The following is an 18,358-nucleotide window of genomic DNA, read 5'->3' as shown; positions in this document are numbered from 1 at the left end:
CAGGCCCACAGTTCACCTGGTCACAATCCTTCCCACTTTAATGAGGTGCATTGTATTTCTGCTTACATTTCTGTTTCTTAATTGGTGGCTGCACACATAAATTAGCATGTGTAAATGTAATGCAGATTTGTGCCCGCCTCTTTCTTTCTTTCATTCTTTCTGTTGTGGAGGGTGGGGGAAGCCACCTTAAGTCAGTTTTGTCCCTGTACTAGTTGGCCAACAACTGTGGCCCAAGGCCACATTCACACCATGCCTTTAAAGCACTATACCACCACTTTATAAACAGTCACAGCTTCCCCCAAAAATTTCTGGGAGCTGTAGTTTGCTCAGGGCAATGAGAGTTGCTAGGAGACTCATATTCCTCCCCCCCCCCCCCCGAGCTACAATTCCCAAAGTGGTTTAGCAATCTATCCCTCTTCCCAGGGAACTATGGGAAGTGTAGCTCTGTGAAGGGAATGATGGTGGCATGATACTGTTTTCAGTGTGTGGTGTGAACATGGCCTAGTGTTCTTGAGAACGCCATTAAGATGAAGCAGCGTTTCACGAGAAATTGGGCTCAGAGAATAGCAATACTTTGATGGGAAATGAAACACACATGCATAAAAGCAGGCATAGGCAAACTCGGCGCTCCAGACGTTTTGGGACTACAACTCCCATCATCCCTAGCTAACAGGACCAGTGGTCAGGGATTATGGGAATTGTAGTCTCAAAACATCTGGAGGGACGAGTTTGCCTATGCCTGCATAAAAGCCATGGATATTTAGAAAGTTAGGCTAGGACCTGGGATATCAAGGTTTGAATCACGGCCCAGCCATGAAGCTCAGTGCGTGACCTTCGGCCAGTCACTGCCTCTGAGCCTAACCTACCTCAAAGGGTTGTTGCTGTGGGGATTAAATGAGGAGGAAGAGAACCATGTAAGCCATTTTGAGCTTCAAGGAGGAAAAGGTAGGACATGAATGCAATGAATGAACGAATGAATCTGCTGCCCTATAAGAATTTGGGTTCTGGATATTTTGCCTCAGATCCATCTAAGACAAAAGGAATATATACTTATATTAGAAACGGAAGTTTGGCACTGAAATAATAGGGAAAAAACCAGCAGGGGAGAGAAATCATGCTGGTGAGATCAACAGGAAGATGAGGTTAGCTGCTGCAAATATTTATGCTCCTAACATTACTCAAATACCATTTCATTACTATAACATATATCTATTACACCTATATGAACCAGGTCTTAAAGCTTAAAGAAAAGTGCTAAGGGAGAAACTATTTCAGCTGGGGGACTTATAATGGTGTTACAAATGTGTTTGACGCATTATCTATATTTTTAGAACCCACCCCAGTTGTGATAATGATTTGTTTTAAACTGTTTTCTAATGCTGTACAGTGGTACCTCGGGTTAAGAACTTAATTCGTTCCGGAGGTCCGTTCTTAACATGAAACTGTTCTTAACCTGAGGTACCACTTTAGCTAAGGCTTCCCGCTGCTGCCATGCGAGTTCTGTTCTCATCCTGAAGCAAAGTTCTTAACCCGAGGTACTATTTCTGGGTTAGCGGAGTCTGTAACCTGAAGCATTTGTAACCCGAGGTACCACTCTATTTTATATTGCTGTAAACCACCCTGAGACCTTTTGGTGAAGGGTGGACAATAAATCTAATAATAATACAATGGGGAACCTGATAGATCAAACAGGAAGCAAACCGCAACCAAGTCAGTGAAGAGGGAAAACAAGCAACACAGCTTCTATTCCTGGTTAATGTCTGGAGGTATCTGCACCTTACAGAAAAAGAATGTATCTTCTCTCAATGTTCATCAATCTCATCCAAAAATTAATTGTTTTCTGGCTTAGTAAACAGAACAAGAGACTAAGGAACATTCAACCTATTTGATGCAGAGCATAACCCAATTTTTAAAAGTTTAGATACTGTGTTTAAGTATTTTATTGTTAAAGAATAATATGGCTATGTAAAATTCTTCAAGAGTGTTGGAATAAATATGTGCAGGTATTGGAGATCTTACAGTCCGCAACTTATTCAAAGGCCCTGCAATATTCTATATTCAGCCTGCAATATTCTATATTTCCTCACCAGGTACCCTCCACTTTGCACTAAAACTCCCATCATTCCTAGGCAGTGTGATCTTATGATGCTGGGGATTATGGGACCATAGCTGTGATAGCTGGGGCTGATGGGAGTTAGAGTCCAAAACATCTGGAAGGCCTCAGGTGGGCGAAGGCTGTTCTCGAAGTGTGACTTGGAGACTCAGGCTAGTCTTGTTCCTAAACCATGGCTTACCTTCCAAGTCCCGGACTGCAGAATCCAGAACCGGCAGCCGTGTGACACCGGAAGTTGCGTCGACGCAACTTCCGGTGTTGCTTCGCCCTTCTATGGGCACCAAAAATGGCCGCCGCCGGCTTCAAAAGTCACGTCTACGCATGTCCGGAAGTGCATAGACGCAACTTCCAGTGTCGCTCTGCCCATCTATGGGCACCAACACCGGAAGTCGCGTCTATGCACTTCCAGACATGCGTAGACGCGACTTTCGAAGCCGGCAGCGGCCATTTTTCGTGCCCATAGAAGGGCAAATCAGGAAAAAAAATTGTCACGGTCCGGTCGGCGGGCGTCAGGACCAGAGGCAAGATGGTGGTGAAGAAGCAGGGTCGAAGGCAGAGGCAAAGGTCCACGGGGCACGAAGCAGGGCGAAGGCAAAGCGAGGGTCCAGGAACAAGAAGCAAGGCGAAGGTCCACAGGGCAAGAGCAAGGCGAAGGCGAAGCAAGGGTCCAAGGAGCAAGGTGAAGGATCGAGGAACAAGAAGCAAGGCGAAGGTCCACGGGGCAGGAGCAAGGCGAAGGCGAAGCAATGGTCCAAGGAGCAAGGAGCAAGGCGAAGGATCCAGGAACAAGAAGCAAGGCGAAGGTCCACGGGGCAGGAGCAAGGCGAAGGCGAGGCAGGGGTCCAAGAAGCACGGCAGCAACAAGGCAAGGGTCCAAGGAACAGGAGGCCAGATGCAACCAGGCAGGGATAGCGTTACTGTGGCAAAGAGCTGAAGGGAAATGCTGGGCTTTTATCCCTCCCAGCTCCTGCCACCAGGTGCAGTGAGATCTCAAGTGGCCTCACCTGGGTGATTACTCCTTGCTTCTCCAGCACAAGCTGAGGACTTCACCTGTGTGGCCACGCCTTGCTTCTCCAGCACAAGTTGAGGCATGCCCCAGTCCTGCAAAGCACTACAGGCCCCAGAGCCTGACTCCTGCCCATACTCCTGACAAAAATGGCCGCCGGCAGGTGAAAATAACGGAGAAAAACGGGAGACGAAGTGATACGGGGGACCGCCGGGAAAAGGTAAGTGAAAACGGGGGTTTCCCGGGGAAAACGGGGTACTTGGCAGCTATGCCATGGTAAGCACAAACTAGAGTGATGTCCGATATCAACCCCTTTTGTGGTTTTCACCAACATGCACATTAACCGTGGTTTTCAGCTGCACTCAACAGTTTCTGAGAGGCAACTAGGGCAGGCAAATGGCCCACACGTCTCCTGCCACACTCACATTTTGTTCCTAGGTCTTGCAAGATGAGGGCCTTTTGTTCTGAGGGCTACAGAACAGCTTTTCCGGGGGTGGGTGGAGATTTTCCAAGCATTACAAGAGCTCCCCCGCTGGCTTATCAAAAGAGGCCCCTTATCTTATTCAAACCTGGACATGGGCAGGCTCCATATGATATCTGAGGTTCAGCTTTGTAGTTCGCAGGGGAACGATGATGGGGGAGCTGGAGGAGCAAGACACGCAGCAGCGGGGCGGAGGGGGGAGGGGAGAGAATACAATGCTCAGGTGCCTGAAAGACTAATTGGCTTCGCAAGCAGCTGAAACCAGCCTTTCTTAGCAAAAGCACACAGTGGCTGAAACAGCACCCAGCAGAGAGGAAGGGGCAGAAAGAAGCACTTTGGGGTCAGCTCAGATCTGCGTCTAGCACTCTCACCTGGCCAACACATGAACTGCCAAGAAGAGGTAGGAGTATCATATCACAGAATTGTGGAGCTGAAAGGGACCGCAAGGGTCATCTAGTCCAACCCCCTGCAATGCAGGAATCTTTTCCCCCCAATATGGGGTTCAAACCCACGACCCTGAGATTAAGTGGCTCGTTATATACCATTTTGGATTACAGAAGACGGGTTGGATTACAGAACATTTTTGAGTGCTTCCCTAGGTAAATATTTTTTTAAAAAAATAAATAAATCTGTGTATGCAGCAAGAGATCACAACAGGAAGCAGGCTGGCTTAGAAGCCTGGGAGGATGTGTGGAGTCAAATGCGGCTGAGATCTCAAAAGCCAACAGAGGGGAGGTCCAAATAAGATTTACACGAGCTGGAGGTAGGGCTGAGGTGCCCTTGTCCCTCTTGTGATCAGACAAAGTGGAACGGTTGTTAAGTCGCCTTGGGTTGCCCTGGCCAAGATTAAGCGACTTAACTGATTAAATAAATAAATAAATAAATAAATAAAACGTGTTACGTAAAATAGAAGATATACAAACTAGCGGATCATTTATTCCAGTAGCTGAGTCACGCTACTCTCAGCTTGGATTAAAACCCTGAAAGATTAAAAATGTCTTGAAGCACCAAGTAGACGCGGCTCAGTTTATAATTATTTAACAGAGGAAGCCGCTTTCTGCTGCTGCCTCTCCTGTGTGGCAGCAATGGCTCTCCGGGAGTCTTTTTCAGTCTTACCTGGAGATGGCACTGGGGACTGAGCCTGGGACCCTCCATCTCCAAGGGGGCGAGGCCACTTGCAGCAGCTGAAAGTGCATGCTTGCTTGCCTGGGATGGGCCTGGCACCAATGCCGGCATGTTCCCCACTCTTCAAAAAGGGGAGCTCAGGGAGCATGCTGAAGTATATCGGTGTACCTTAGAGCTCTATATTAATCCGCTAAGCGCGCACCTGTAACTTTGGCTACATTTAGCCTACATAGTACGTACTGAATTTTGATAATAACTGAGACTCTGAGTAAAGGTAAAGGGGACCCCTGACTGTTAAGTCCAGTCGCGGATGACTCTGGGGTTGCAGCGCTCATCTCGCTTTGCTGGCTGAGGGAGCCAGCGTTTGTCTGCAGCTTCCGGGTCATGTGGCCAGCACGACTAAGCCGCTTCTGGCAAACCAGAGCAGTGCACGGAAACGCCGTTTACCTTCCCGCCGGAGCAGTACCTATTTATCTACTTGCACTTTGATGTGCTTTCGAACTGCTAGGTTGGCAGGAGCTGGGACTGAGCAATGGGAGCTCACCCCATCGCGGGAATTCGAACCGCCAACCTTCTGATCGGCAAGCTCTAGGCTCTGTGGTTCAGAACATAGCACCACCCGGGTCCCGAAATTCTCCAAAAACAGCAGCCAGGACACACACATTCCTCACTCCCGATTTTTGACGGGGGACGGGGACGACTACTTCTTCACCTCCACCCACTCCGAAGATAGAGAATGAATGAATATTGGCATTTACACAAGAACATCAGAACAGTCTGCTGAGTCAGGCCTACGGCCCATCCAGCCCAGCATCCTCTTCTCATAGTGGCCATCCAGATACCCGTGGGAAACCCATAAGCCGGACCCAAGCACAAGAGCCCTTGTGCTTTCCAGCAACGGGCATTCAGAAGCTTTTCTGAGTGGAGGCAGAGCATAGTTGTTTGGGCTAGTAGCCATCGATAGCCCCATCCTCCATGAATTCACCAAATCCTCTTCTAAAGCTGGAGGCCATCGTTGCCTCCTGCGGAAGCGAGTTCCACAGTTTAACGGTGTCCATTCTTACACAGTTCATGACCATTTGGAGTAAGCCTGGAGGCTAGTCGGCCCACATCAGTTCATCAGAGAGATTTAGGCGCTGAACAAGAAACATACCTTCAAGGCCACTGTCCTCCTCTAGAGCATTTGGTCCAATCCTGGCCACCCTTCACACACCCAGCCTGATGTCCTGGGTTCAAAAGAGCAGAACTGTGGCCTGTGGGGGTGAGAAGGAATGAAATAAGTTACGGGTGAGCCATAACACATCTTCACACCGTGCTTCTGAATCATTTACCACAAGATCTACCTACCTCAGCCTTTGCCAGCCTGGTGCCACCCCAGCCTCAGCCAGTGTGGGATGTCACCCAAACTGTGGCAACACACAAACAGCAACGGATAATTATACCTTCAGGCCTGCCCCATGCCCCCACCTTGAGTGCTTTTGCCTGACTAGAATGTGTCATCTGAGTGGAATTGTATTTCTTTCTTGCCTTGCTTAGAGGATGGAGAGAGATTAGGGGAGGGGAGGAGTGTGTGGAAACCCCTGGCTTTCACATGACCGAAATGCAGCCTGCCACAAAGGCCTAATCTGTGATATGCATTTAAAGCAGCGTCACTCCACTTTAAACTATCATGGCTTCCGCCCCGCAAAGGATCCTGGGAACTATTTGTTACAGGTGCTGAGCGCTCTGAGGAAAAGCCTATTTATTTCCCCCCCCCCCACAGAGCTACAATTTCCATTGTGGTGCAACAGTCAATCCCTTCCCACAGGGAACTCTGGGACAGGAATAGGGGAGTCTCCTATCAACTCTTAGCACCCGTAAGAAGCTACAGTTCCCATCATCCATTTTGTGGAGCCAAGACTGTTTAAAACAGTGTGATGGCACTTGAAATGAATAGCGCAGGGAAAGGGCAAAGTTAAGAAACACATCCACTACTCCACCCATTTTCATCTGGCATGTGGCCCTTGGAAGACTGCTCCCCAGCCTGTTTTACAGGGAAATGTTTTCACACTTGCTCGCCTGTGCAAGCATTTCGAAGGTGAAACGCCACGCCTGCAACTTGTTTTAACATTTTCCTGCCTACAGGGCAGATCTACCAAGACCCCCTTCAAGTACAGGGGCTGCCCTTGTAGCGATTCAGAGACTGAAATGGTCTCTGTGCGCCAAAAGAAGACAATGGACACAGAAGATCCGACTTTGCTCAATAAATCTAACCAGATTAGGTTGGCACAGACCCGAGAAGGCCTGTCACCGCCCGTGACAAGAAGACCCCCCCAAGTCTAAAGCAACTGTGACAAGACGACAAGCAGGATTAATCTCCGCATCAGCTCAAGTCTCTTGTGGGAACCACCAGAGATCCCCTTTACTCAGGATGGAAATACCTAAGCAGGGCTCTTGTTACACCCCCACACTTCCACCATTTGCGTAGGGCACAGAATGTGGCAAAGGGTGGCCACATTTTATCTCCTGAGGTACACATGTTCCTTAACAAGAACGATTTAAAAAAAAATAGAAACCAAGTTACTAGCCCTGGAAAAGTTTCAAAAGCCAGGAAGCTGATTGGCTGAACAGAGTTTTCTGTTTCAGTGCTTCAATTTACTACTACTACTACTAGCCTTTATTGACATGTTAAAACAGTAAAATCATACAAAGGCACCCAAATACATCGATCATCCGTAGCATATTGTATCTTCCCATGACTAGCTGATATCTGCAAAAGAGAACTTTGGAAGATGCCCCAAAAGGACATGCAATTGGGCACAACCATGGTAAGAATGCCACTTTCAATACTATTTTTTCTTAACACATAAGCAGGACTATTACTTGTGCGTTTCATTAGCAGCGGTTAGCATATTGAACCAGAAGAAGACCCACTGGGCTGAAATGTGTTTGGTTTTAGGCAAGCAGTAGTCATAAGAACACTAGTTTGTGGATTAGGCACTCACGTGGCCAGATTATTGTATTTATTATTATATTAAAGCATTCCTAGTCATTCCTTTATTCTATGTCATTTAAACATTTTTTTTAATTCGCTGTGGTATTAAAAGTTTGCTCACTCATCTCTTTGGAACATTTCAGCGGCAGTACGCTTCAATTTCCATCCTTACCCAACTTCTTGTCACAGAAGACATTATGCAAAATCCCTAATGGCAGAGTATACAAACCAAAAAGGAATTATGCAGATACGTTTTGCATATTTCATGCAGGTCACAGAGTACAGGTTTTCCAGACGTGGAGACAAATTAGCATTCAGGACACACTGTCCCTACCGAAAGCCTGGTTTCTGTGATCTTAACAAGTTGGGCCAGCACCTAACTACAGGCGCATCTGGACCAGCGAGGTGTGAGCAGGGCTTATCCAAGAAAGGCTGGCTGAGCCGTGGCCAAAGCTCACTCACGAGACCAGCTCAGCCACCTCACTTTGTAGTAATTTGCTTTCTGAGCCATTCAGAACAGAGCACAAGTTCTTTGGAACATCAGCTTCCCAGCTCTGTCTCCAGGGATGCCACAGTGGTAGTGTAGTCCAGTGTAGAGCCAGGGTGCTTATTGAGTGTGGAGCCGGGAGAGATCAGGGTTCAATTCCCCACTCGGCTATGAAGCTTATTGGGAGACCTTGGCTTCTTAACCTACCTCACAGGGTTGTTGAGAGGATAAAGTGGGGAGGGAGAACTGTGTATGGCATCTTGAGCTCCGTTGAGAAAACGGCGGGATAGAAATGTGATCAATCAATAAATGGCACCACACTGCTCTAGCTCAGCCTTCCTAGTGGCCTTTTAGTTTTGGACTAGAGCAGGCATCCCCAAACTTTGGCCCTCCAGATGTTTTGGCCTACAACTCCCATGATCCCTAGCTAAGAGGACCAGTGGTCAGGAATGATGGGAACTGCAGTCCAAAACATCTGGAGGTCCGAAGTTTGGGGGTGCCTGGACTAGAGCTCCCATTAGTCTTAGACAGCATGGCCATTTGTGTCCACGACTTTCGCCATCAGTTGTAGTCCCGCTTAGGACTACAACTCCCATCAGCCACAGCATCACACAGCCGTACCAGCTAGGGCTGACTGAGATTTCAGCCTAAAACATCTGCAGGGCACTAGATTGCTCTCTTAATGCTATTAGTCTGTGTGTTTTTTCCAGCAAGGTAGAATCCTCTCCCCTTTCCCTTTTGTTGAGGCCCCCGCCTCCAATCTTACACAACTCACACTGTTGTCTTATCGTAGGGGAAAAGGCAAAGGTCCCTTTCCACTTTAATCTCATTAAACCTTTCCACACTTCCCTTTGTTTTTTCAACTCTTTGAACATTCAGCTTATCACTGCAGAGCAAAGTCAATGATGAAAACAAAAGGAAAGCCTGCTGGATCAAACCAGTGGGCCCATCGAGTCCAGCATCCTGTTCTCCCAGTGGCCCAACCAGATGCCCCAATGGGAAGCCCAAAAGCAGGACCCGAACACCTGAGCAACACTCTTCCCTCCTGTGGTTTCCAGAAGCATTGCTGCCTCCAACTATGGAGGGCAGAACATAGCCATTCTGGCTAGTAGCCATTGATAGCCCTATCCTCCATGAGTTGGTCTAATGATCCTCTTTTAGAGGCATCCAGGTTGATGGCCAACACTGCCTCCTGCAGGAGAAAGTTCCATAGTTTAACTAAGCGCTCCTCAGACTACCGTATGTGTACTGTTTAACCTGCTTCCCCTCAAAGAGGATGTTCTAGACCTGGAAAAAGATGCAGAAAGGGGAAACCAGGATGAGGAGGACTTCCTGCTCTGTTTGGAAGCTCCCTAGAGCATCTGGCCAGCTGCTGGGACAAGGTGCTGAACGACGGTGGGCTTCTGGAAAGGCCCCCGCATGGCCTGCCTTATAACCGAAGCCACCAGGCCGCCTGAATCAGAGCCCTGCACCCTCACTTTTTTATTCTTCACATTAATGCAGAGTTCGGACTGAATGATCTCCATATCTGCTTTCCCAACAAATTTTCGGCCAATTCAACTGCAGCCCTGAACTCTGCCTGCAATGATGGTGCTTCTGCCAATGCTGGCTCCCCGCAGAGCCGCCCGCCCCCTCCGCAACACTTTCCCCAAAGCATGCTTTTGCCGCATGAAAAGAAAATCCAGTTTAGCAAGCATCACGTGCTTCCTTTCAGAGCAGCCTGGCCCCGATAGGAAAGGCTCCGGTCCCTGGCAAGCAGGCAGACAGCAGAACCCAGGAGGCAGCTCCTTCCCCCTCTCTGGAAAAATTACACAAAGGAGGCATGTGTGTGTGTGTGTGTTTGCACAATCGTTCTCCTGTAATAATCAAGCATGGAGCTAAGCTGGGGGAGAGAAGGGTGGAATCCAAGCTCTCTTGCATGTGCGGAGGAGGCAGAAAAACACATAGAAGCCCAGCAGGGCCATTGACTAAAGTTTTTCAATCCAAGACTGGTTGCTGAGTGTCATGGGGGTAGAATGGGAAAACCCCTACTAATATTTATTTCTAAAGAACCATTGGCATCCAAGGCACAAGCAGAAGACAGAGGGGGTGTGACTAATAATAATAATAATAATAATAATAATAATTTTATTATTTGTATGCCGCCCATCTGACTGGGTTGCCCCAGCCACTCTGGGCAGCTCCCAACAAAATATTGAAAACACAATAAAACATCAACCATTAAAAACTTCCCTGAACAGGGCTGCCTTCAGAGGTCTTCTAAAAGTCAAATATATGTACATTCCTGCGTATAGGACTACTTTTTAACCCAGGAAAATCTTCTCAAAAGTCAGGGGTCGTCTTATACGCCGGGTCGTATTTCTTATATGGCGAATATATCCCAAACTCTATATTTTAACTGGAAAAGTTGGGGGTCGTCTTATACGCCGGAATTTACGGTAGTTGTTTATCTGTTTGACATCTGACGGGAGGGCGTTTCACAGGGTGGGCGCCTCCACCAAGAAGGCCCACTGCTATACAATACAAGTAACTTACAATCGTAGAGGAGGAAGGGAGAGAGGGAAGTGGTCCCACAGGCACACAACCAGGCAACTCAAGAATGCAGGCGAGAAGCCAAAGTTTGCAGAAAATCTGGTTTTTAAGAGGAGGAGGAGGAGGAGGAGGAGGAGGAGGAGGAGGAGGAGGAGGAGGAGGAGGAGAGAGAAAAGTTTCATCACATGAGTGTCCTGGCAGACAGCACTAGGCCTAGAATCCTTACTTGAGAACGACCCTTCTGGATGAGACCAAAGGTCCATGGAGCTGAGCTTTCTCTCTCAAAACAAACAACAGCCAGTTGCCCCAGGCAACTCACGACTGCAGCACAAATCCAGCGGCTGCCCAATAGTCCGAAGTGGGCACTTTTGGATAAATGCAACCATCCCACAAGTCTAAGGAATATATGCCCCCACGTCCCGACAAATAATCTGCATCGTAGTTTAACCTACTCCAAGGGATATTCTCTACCTGCTTCCAGGTTTTCAGAGCAAAACATCTCCCGTGCCAGATGCAGCCGGGTGACGTCTCTCCTAGGTTGGCTCTTGGGCAAAGGCCCTTCACTTCTCCCCACATTCACTCATGCAAACAACAAGATTAGCAGCCAAGAATACACAGAAAATGAACCACTGTGGGCAGGGACAGAGGGAAAAGAGCTGAGATTAAGTCAGTGACTGGGTTATGTCATGGCCAGCCAGGAGAGAACTTTTTCTGTTGCCTTTCAGTCAGACACTACGAAACCAATTTCTTTCTCTCTTTTTTCTACAAATAGGCACCGGCAGGTAAAATACGATCTCTTTGTCGGTGGCTGCAAGTTATTGGGACACTTTTGTTACACCTGGAGAAAAACATTTGGCGGTTGGAATGCTGCCATCAAAGAAGGGAAGTGGAATGTGGAAGAACCAGTGGGGTTCCTGGGGGTGAATCGCCTTAATGCACAGCGCCAGCATCCCACAGAACTGAAGAGTTGGAAGGGACCACGAGGGTCATCTAGTCCAACCCCCTGCAATGCAGGAATCTTTTGCCCCATGTGGGACTCGAACCCACAACCCTGAGATTAAGAGTCTCATGCTCTATCGGCTGAGCTGTCTCAGTGTGGATTATTGCATTTCTGGGACTTATTGAAGAAGAGTCCTACCGGAGCAAGCCAATGTCCCATCTAGTCCACCATCCTGTTCTCACAAGACCCTGGCTATGTCATGCAAAGGCTTAGGAATGACTAAGCTAGAATGGTTGTTAATAATCACATCTGCATCAGAATAATATAAGAAGAACTTGCTGGATCAGGCCAATGTTTTCACTGTGGCCAACCAGATACCCCAATGGGAAATGCAAAAGCAGATCCGAGGACAAGAGCAACTCTCCCTTCCTGTGACTTCCAGCAACTGGTATTTGGGAGCATTGCTGCCTCTGACTGTTGAGGCAGAGCAGTGCCTTCGTGGCTAGCAGCCATCGATAGCCTTCTCCTCCATGAATTTGTCCATTCCTCTTTTAAAGGCATCTATGGTAACTCGGCAGCTATCCCTGCCTCCTGCAGAAGCGAGTTGCACGGTTTAAGTACACGCTATGCTGACAAGCGGCCACCCCTCCAAGACCCAGCATGGTGGTGGCCTCCTATGGCTTCAGATCAAACTCTGCCTCATTACCTCCGCTGGCTTCACGTCGTTCATCAGACACTTCCTGTGTGCTTCCAGGTCTATCTGGACCACTGCAAACAGGAACAGAGTAAGTTGCCTTATACAAAGTTAAACCATCAGTCCATCTGGCTCAATACTGCCTACACTGACTGGCAGCGGCTCTCCAGGGTTTCAGGGACGCAACTCCCCCAGCCCTACCTGGAGACACCAGGGATTGGACCTGGGACCTTGTGCATGCAAAGCAGATACACCTTCCACTGAGCCACAGCATTCTCCAGAGGATTTTATTTTTTAAAGGTAAAAACAGAGGTTCTCAGACAGAACCCACATCATGGATCACACGTTCCTATGTCTTTGTTTTCCTGGAGGCACCGTTTTCTCACAAGCTTTGGCTTGCAAGCCAGGATGGGAAGGAACCTCTCTTCAAAAGATGTATTGCCAGCAGGCTGCTGTTCGTGCACAGACTTGAGAAAAGCCTGGCTGTGCCAACAGTTGCTGGGAAATGTTAGTTCCGCTACACTTGGACAACGTGTTCCTGCTGGAAAGGGGACTGGGAAGATGTCCCCCACTAGGATACCTCCCTGCCAGGGTGTAAGGGGCAAAGGGGTGGGGGGTGTCTGGACAAAATTTCAGCCAAAGATGCAGACAAATCAGTAAGAATAACCTCACCCCGAGACCACCCAGTTCTTACGAAACAGGGAAAGCAGGGAGCACCGAAATCTGAACAAAAGCATATGGCAGCCACGTTAAACTTGATAGTGGCATTGCTTTTTATCAATGTTTCATCACACTTGTCTATTTGCCCCTCAAGGTAGTGCGCAACAAAATTATAAAAATTAAAAGACCAGAAACTTTGGCCTCCGACTCTCCACGCTCTTCCTTTCCTGCTGTTTGCAGGAAAAACCTGGGCTAGGTTTTTCCTCCTCCCTCCCAATCCCTTTTCCTTTTGTGTCATGTCTAGCAGGGCACTTCCAGACATTCTGTTTACTGAGCATTCATACAGATCAATCTGCAGGGAGATTAGATTACGCTAGGTATCATTATGATTTATTTGTGGGGAGGTTAGATAGTGCTGCATCAAAGCAAGCGTTACTCAAGCGCTTTGCAATTATTTCCAACCCCCCCCCCCTTCATCACTTATTGCAAGACATCTGATCTTTTGTGGAAACAGGTTTCTCAAACAAAGCTCAATCCACTACAACTGCAGAAACTGAGCGTGCCAGTGTGTAATTGAAACCCACCTAAAAATAGTGACAATGGAAGCCCCCTTTAAAGCTTCAGGACAGAGACTGCCTTCTCATTGTAAGCCACTCTGGGAGACTTATTTGGCTGTTTAGGATAAAAATGCCAAAAATAACAATAATAATGAAAAGAATACCTTCAAGGATTGTTGTTTTAAGTGCACAGATTTAAAACAACAAAAATGTTCAGCCCTCAGGTCACACAGGCTCGTCTTCAACAGGCCTGCCTGCACGAACTGCAAACCACTGGTGCACACATGCTCCTTCTATCTACATTTCATGGGTTGGCCAATCACTTAACATGCTCACTGCTTTTTCAGGCCCAATGGGACCAAGCCCTTCCTTATCCGCCAACATCTGACAGCTCTCTCCCCACTTGTGAATCCCTGCAATGAAACTCAGATGCACACTGTCTCCAGCACTGGAAGCAAAACATAGCAACCGTGGCTAGTAGCAAATGGCCGTCCTAACCTCCATGAACTTGTCTAAAGAACTATTTTAAAATTTTGGTTGCTGGTTACTCAATTGCTCTGGAAACAAAACCAACTCAACAATAAGGGAACCTGGGAGTTTCTGTGTGCAAAGCATTTGCTCTCCCACTGAGCCAAGGACCCTCAAAATGTGCACGTGGGCAGAAAAGATCGAGAGAAAGAAAATCAGCATTAGGGTTAGAAAAAAGCTTCTACCGGTATCTAAAAAAACAGGAGAGCATTTGCCAGTCGGTGCAGACCAGCCTTTCTCAACCTTGGGTCCCCAGATGTTGGACTACAACTCTCACCATCCCTCACCACTAGTCCTGATAGCTAGGGATGATGGGAGTTGTAGTCCAAGAACTTCTGGGAAACCAGGGTTCAGAAAGGCTGGTGTAAACAATACGGAGACCAATGGTAAGATGATAGAGTTTTATTGTAACATACATTACGTGACTATATATTTGCCGGGACAAAAGTTAGGTTATGTTGATGTTTGTTTTCTACAATTTTCTAAAAAGGTCCTTCCTATGTCTCCATTAATCAAAAATAAACTCCATAAAACTTTATTAGTGGAGGGCTACACCCTACTCCCCCGCCCTGCTTTCAGGCTATGCCCCCTTTTTTTGAGTGCTTTTGTCTGCCTGAAAAGTGCACTTGAACTGTGATGGTGTCTCTTGCTTGCCTGAAGTGAAGATGGAGAGGTCAGCGTCTGTAAACCTGAGGAGAGATCCACACCTACTGCTCCACTCACTTTTGCCCTGGCCCCAGTCACCACTGGCACGAGGGTGCCAGAAGGCTGTGCCTCACAGAATGTAACCATGGGACAGAATAAAGGTTTCCCACTTTCTGAGCCAGATGGACCAATGGTTGGAGCCAGTATAAGGCAGCATCCTATATTCCTTTGCCTTTGAATACCAGTGGCTGGAGAACAGAAATGGAGGAGAGGTTGTTGCCCATGTGCTTCTCACAGGGGCGTGGGGTGGAGACCATGGGGCTGGTCGCAGTTCTAGATAGGCCTCTGGTCTCATCCTGCCGCAGCCAAGCTCTCCTGATGTCCTTATGACAGGTCAGTGGGATACAGAAGCAAGTTATGTCTTGGTTTTGTGGGAGAAATCAATCAATCACTCAATAGGGAAGGAAGAACAGGGAAGGAAGAACAGGAAGGGAAGAAGGCTGGTGGGGGAGGGTTCACGTCGGGTGGGAAGGAAAAGGGTCATCAAGCCTGGGCAATGAGGGGCAGGTTCCCGAGCGGGGGAATTAAACGCCCAACCTGGGTCAAAAAGTACCCTCCAAGGGAAAAAACGAAAGAGAGGAAGATGAAGTAAACTGAGCAAAACAAGGAGAAAGACCCTATGAAGGAATGCTGCGGTGGGGGAAGGGAGGGCCCAATGCAGTAGAAGGGAGAGCGCCAGTGACATCACGGGAGTCGGCCGTGACGTCAGGGAGACGCGGCTGTCACGTGCCTCCCTGCCAGCCTCCGCCGTTGCCTTCATCGCCGCCTACCGTCGGTACTCACCGCCACCCGCTCTGCTCGCTGCCGCTGCTCGCTGCTCAGCCTTCCCCGCTCGCTGTTTCTCGCCTCCTTGCCAGGCGCCGCCTGGCTCCGCTTCCTCACCGGGCCAACCGCAACCCCGCCCACCTCGTTTGCGATTGGCCGCCTAGGTCACTCTCTGGCTTTCCATTGGCTGCCGCCGGAGACGCCTCCGTGGCCCTCCCCGCGACGGCCCCGCCCACTGTTTGACCCCCGCCTCCCTCCTGTCACTCACGCGCAGTTTCAAGCCTGGCGCCTTCACACCGCGTGCCACGCCTACCCGGTCTCTGCGCGCCTCCTCATTGGCTGCCGTTCCGTCCGCCTCCTAGCGTTGCTCCTACTGGCTCTTCGCCACGCTAGTCTCCTCCGCAAAGCGTCCCGCCGAGCGTTTGCCCGCCCCGTTGATCCAAGACTTTCCATTGGTTGCGTCTCCCCCCCTTTGCCGCCACCTGGAGGCTCTTTCTCCTCCTATTGCTGGCATGCACGCGCAGATTGACGAAAGAGGATGAGCCTGAGCTGTGGTCGCTGATTGGCTGCCAGAGCTGAGGGAGGCGGAGAATAGTCCTCCGTGAGGGGGGTTAGATCGAAGAGCGGGTGCACGTGACGCTAGACGTGGCAGGTGCTGCTCGTGGAATGCTCGAGGTTTTATTTATTTCATAAAATGAGATATACGTACCGCTGCTTGTTTAAAAAAGCATCTAAGTATTTAACAAAAAATTTAAATTTTCTGCAAAAACATTTAAATTACTGATTTAAAACCTAAACAAATTAAAATTAGTAATTAACTGATTGACATCTCAACAGTCTATAATAGCTATTAATAACCCTAATCGTTGTTATTCATTTGCAATGCTGCTATTAGTATATTTTTTTAATTAAGAACTAGAGGAAGCTAAGCAAGGCGCTGTAGTTTAAACCACTGTGCTGCATGGGCTTGCCGATCGGAAGGTCAGCTTTTCGAATCCATAGCTGCCAAGTTCTCCCTTTTTTTAAGGGAAATTCCATTATGCTGAATAGGCTTCCTTGCGAGAAAAGGGAAAACTTGGCAGCTATGCGAATCCCTGCGACGGGGTGAGCTCCCGTTGCTCCTGCCCACCTAGCAGTTCAAAAGCAAATCAAAGTGCAAGTAGATAAATAGGTACTGCTCTGGCGGAAAAGTAAACGGCGTTTCCATGCACTGCTCTGGTTTTGCCAGAAGCGGCTTAGGCATGCTGGCCACATGACCCGTAAAAACTGTCTGTGGAACATAGCTGCCAAGTTATCCCTTTTTTACAGGGATTTTCCCTTATGCTGAATAGGCTTCCTCGAGAGAAAAGCGAAAACCTGGCAGCTATGCTGTGGAAGCGGACAAACACCGGCTCCCTCGGCCTGTAAAGCGAGATGAGCTTTACAGCTCATCTTGTTCGTGACTGGACTTAATTGTCGGGTCCCTTTACCTTTACCTTTAAGCAAAAAGCTGAAATTGGTGTGTTTGGGCTTGTTTTCAGCTCTGGAAGCACCATTTGTTTTGTGAATTATCCCCATCCCCATCCCTGCAACTAGCTAGGGCCAAGTAGGGCCAAAGCCTCCTTCATTTATTTTAATATGTGGGTAGGATGTGATAGGTTTGTATACCTGGAAGAGAGAAGATCTGAAAGGTTACTCCAAGGGAGCTGGAAAACAGGAAACTGATGGAGAGCACAGTCAGGCACTGTCACAGGCAGAAGGCAGGCAGCCCAGAAAGCTTTGTGATTAACATTATTCTCCCTCTCTCTTAACACCAGAATTCTAGGACTGAGCTGGTCACAATGACCACACACACTTCCTGCATCGCCTCTCATCAGCTCCTTGTGACTTTGACTCAAGTCAAGCGGGAACGTTTCCTTCCTCTGTCCCTCCCACCTGGCTCAAAGTGTTGCTACCCCATCCAGCTGATCCATTGTGGACAGGAAAAGAAGCAGACCCACCTGGCTGCTGTGTCCACCTTGGGCCAGGTCTCAAGGAGGAGAAGCCATTTGAGGGTACAAAGCCCTAGTTTCTTTGCCATTCTCCACGTGAAGATGTGTTTGTGAGGGGGGTGTCTTTTGATCCAGTAGGTAACAGAGGGCCATTTTATTAAGATATGCTTGATTCGCCACACTAAAGAGTTTGATATTTTTCCAGGAGCCAAGCTGTATTATTATTTTTAAAAAATATTAAATGTAAAATAAAAAGTACAAACAACAAAGACAACTTAGGAACATAAGAGCTCTGCTGGATTAGGCCAAGGGCCCATCTAGTCCAGCATCTTGTTCTCACAGCGGTAACAACAGACCTGTGGAAAACCAGCAAGCAGGCAGCAAGCGCAAGACAACTCCACTCTGCTCTGGTTTCCAGAGGCATTCCTGCCTTTGGGCATGGAGTGAGAACATAGCCCATCTGGCTAGTAGTCATCGATGGCCTTTATCTCTTTTAAAGCCATCCATTGTGGCCACCCTTGCCTCCTGTGGCAGTGAGTTCCGTAGTTTAACTATGTGCTACCCTTCCTTTTCTCTGCCCTGAATCTTCCAACATTCTTCTCCATTGGATGTCCACAAGTTCTAGTGATAGGAGGGAGGGAGAAAGATAAAATTTTGCTGATCCACTTTCTCCATGCCAGTCAGACCTAATTTCATGAGCCAGCATGTCACCTCTTTGCTCTTTGCCCTGTGGCGTGTATCATCACAGGCCCACGCTGACCTTTGCACCCACACAGATATCACTGAGGAGTGGGGAGTTTTGTTCTGTGTGTGTCTGGAAC

At 48.3% G+C, this 18,358-nt stretch overlaps 1 protein-coding gene across 5 annotated transcripts in view; it reads right to left on the bottom strand.

Moving 5' to 3' along the window:
* PC (pyruvate carboxylase) overlaps nt 1–15,704 on the bottom strand; it is a 286,650-nt gene extending 270,946 nt beyond the window's left edge. The window contains exons 1-2 of one of the 5 annotated variants that reach the window (XM_060269527.2): nt 15,586–15,704; nt 5,879–5,978 (exon numbers count right to left, since the gene is read on the bottom strand). The gene's annotated coding sequence lies outside the window, so the exon portion shown is untranslated. Of the gene's footprint in view, nt 1–5,878; nt 5,979–10,721; nt 10,799–10,944; nt 11,168–11,189; nt 11,273–15,572 lie in introns of those variants that run through there. The other 4 variants (XM_088659084.1, XM_060269530.2, XM_060269531.2 and 1 more) reach the window with 4 other exon arrangements.
* Nucleotides 15,705–18,358: the final 2,654 nt, after the last annotated feature.

Source organism: Zootoca vivipara, chromosome 16, assembly GCF_965207765.1.
Source record: "Zootoca vivipara chromosome 16, rZooViv2.hap1.1, whole genome shotgun sequence".
Classification (NCBI taxonomy): domain Eukaryota; kingdom Metazoa; phylum Chordata; class Lepidosauria; order Squamata; family Lacertidae; genus Zootoca; species Zootoca vivipara.
This window is presented reverse-complemented; position numbering and strand designations above follow the sequence as displayed.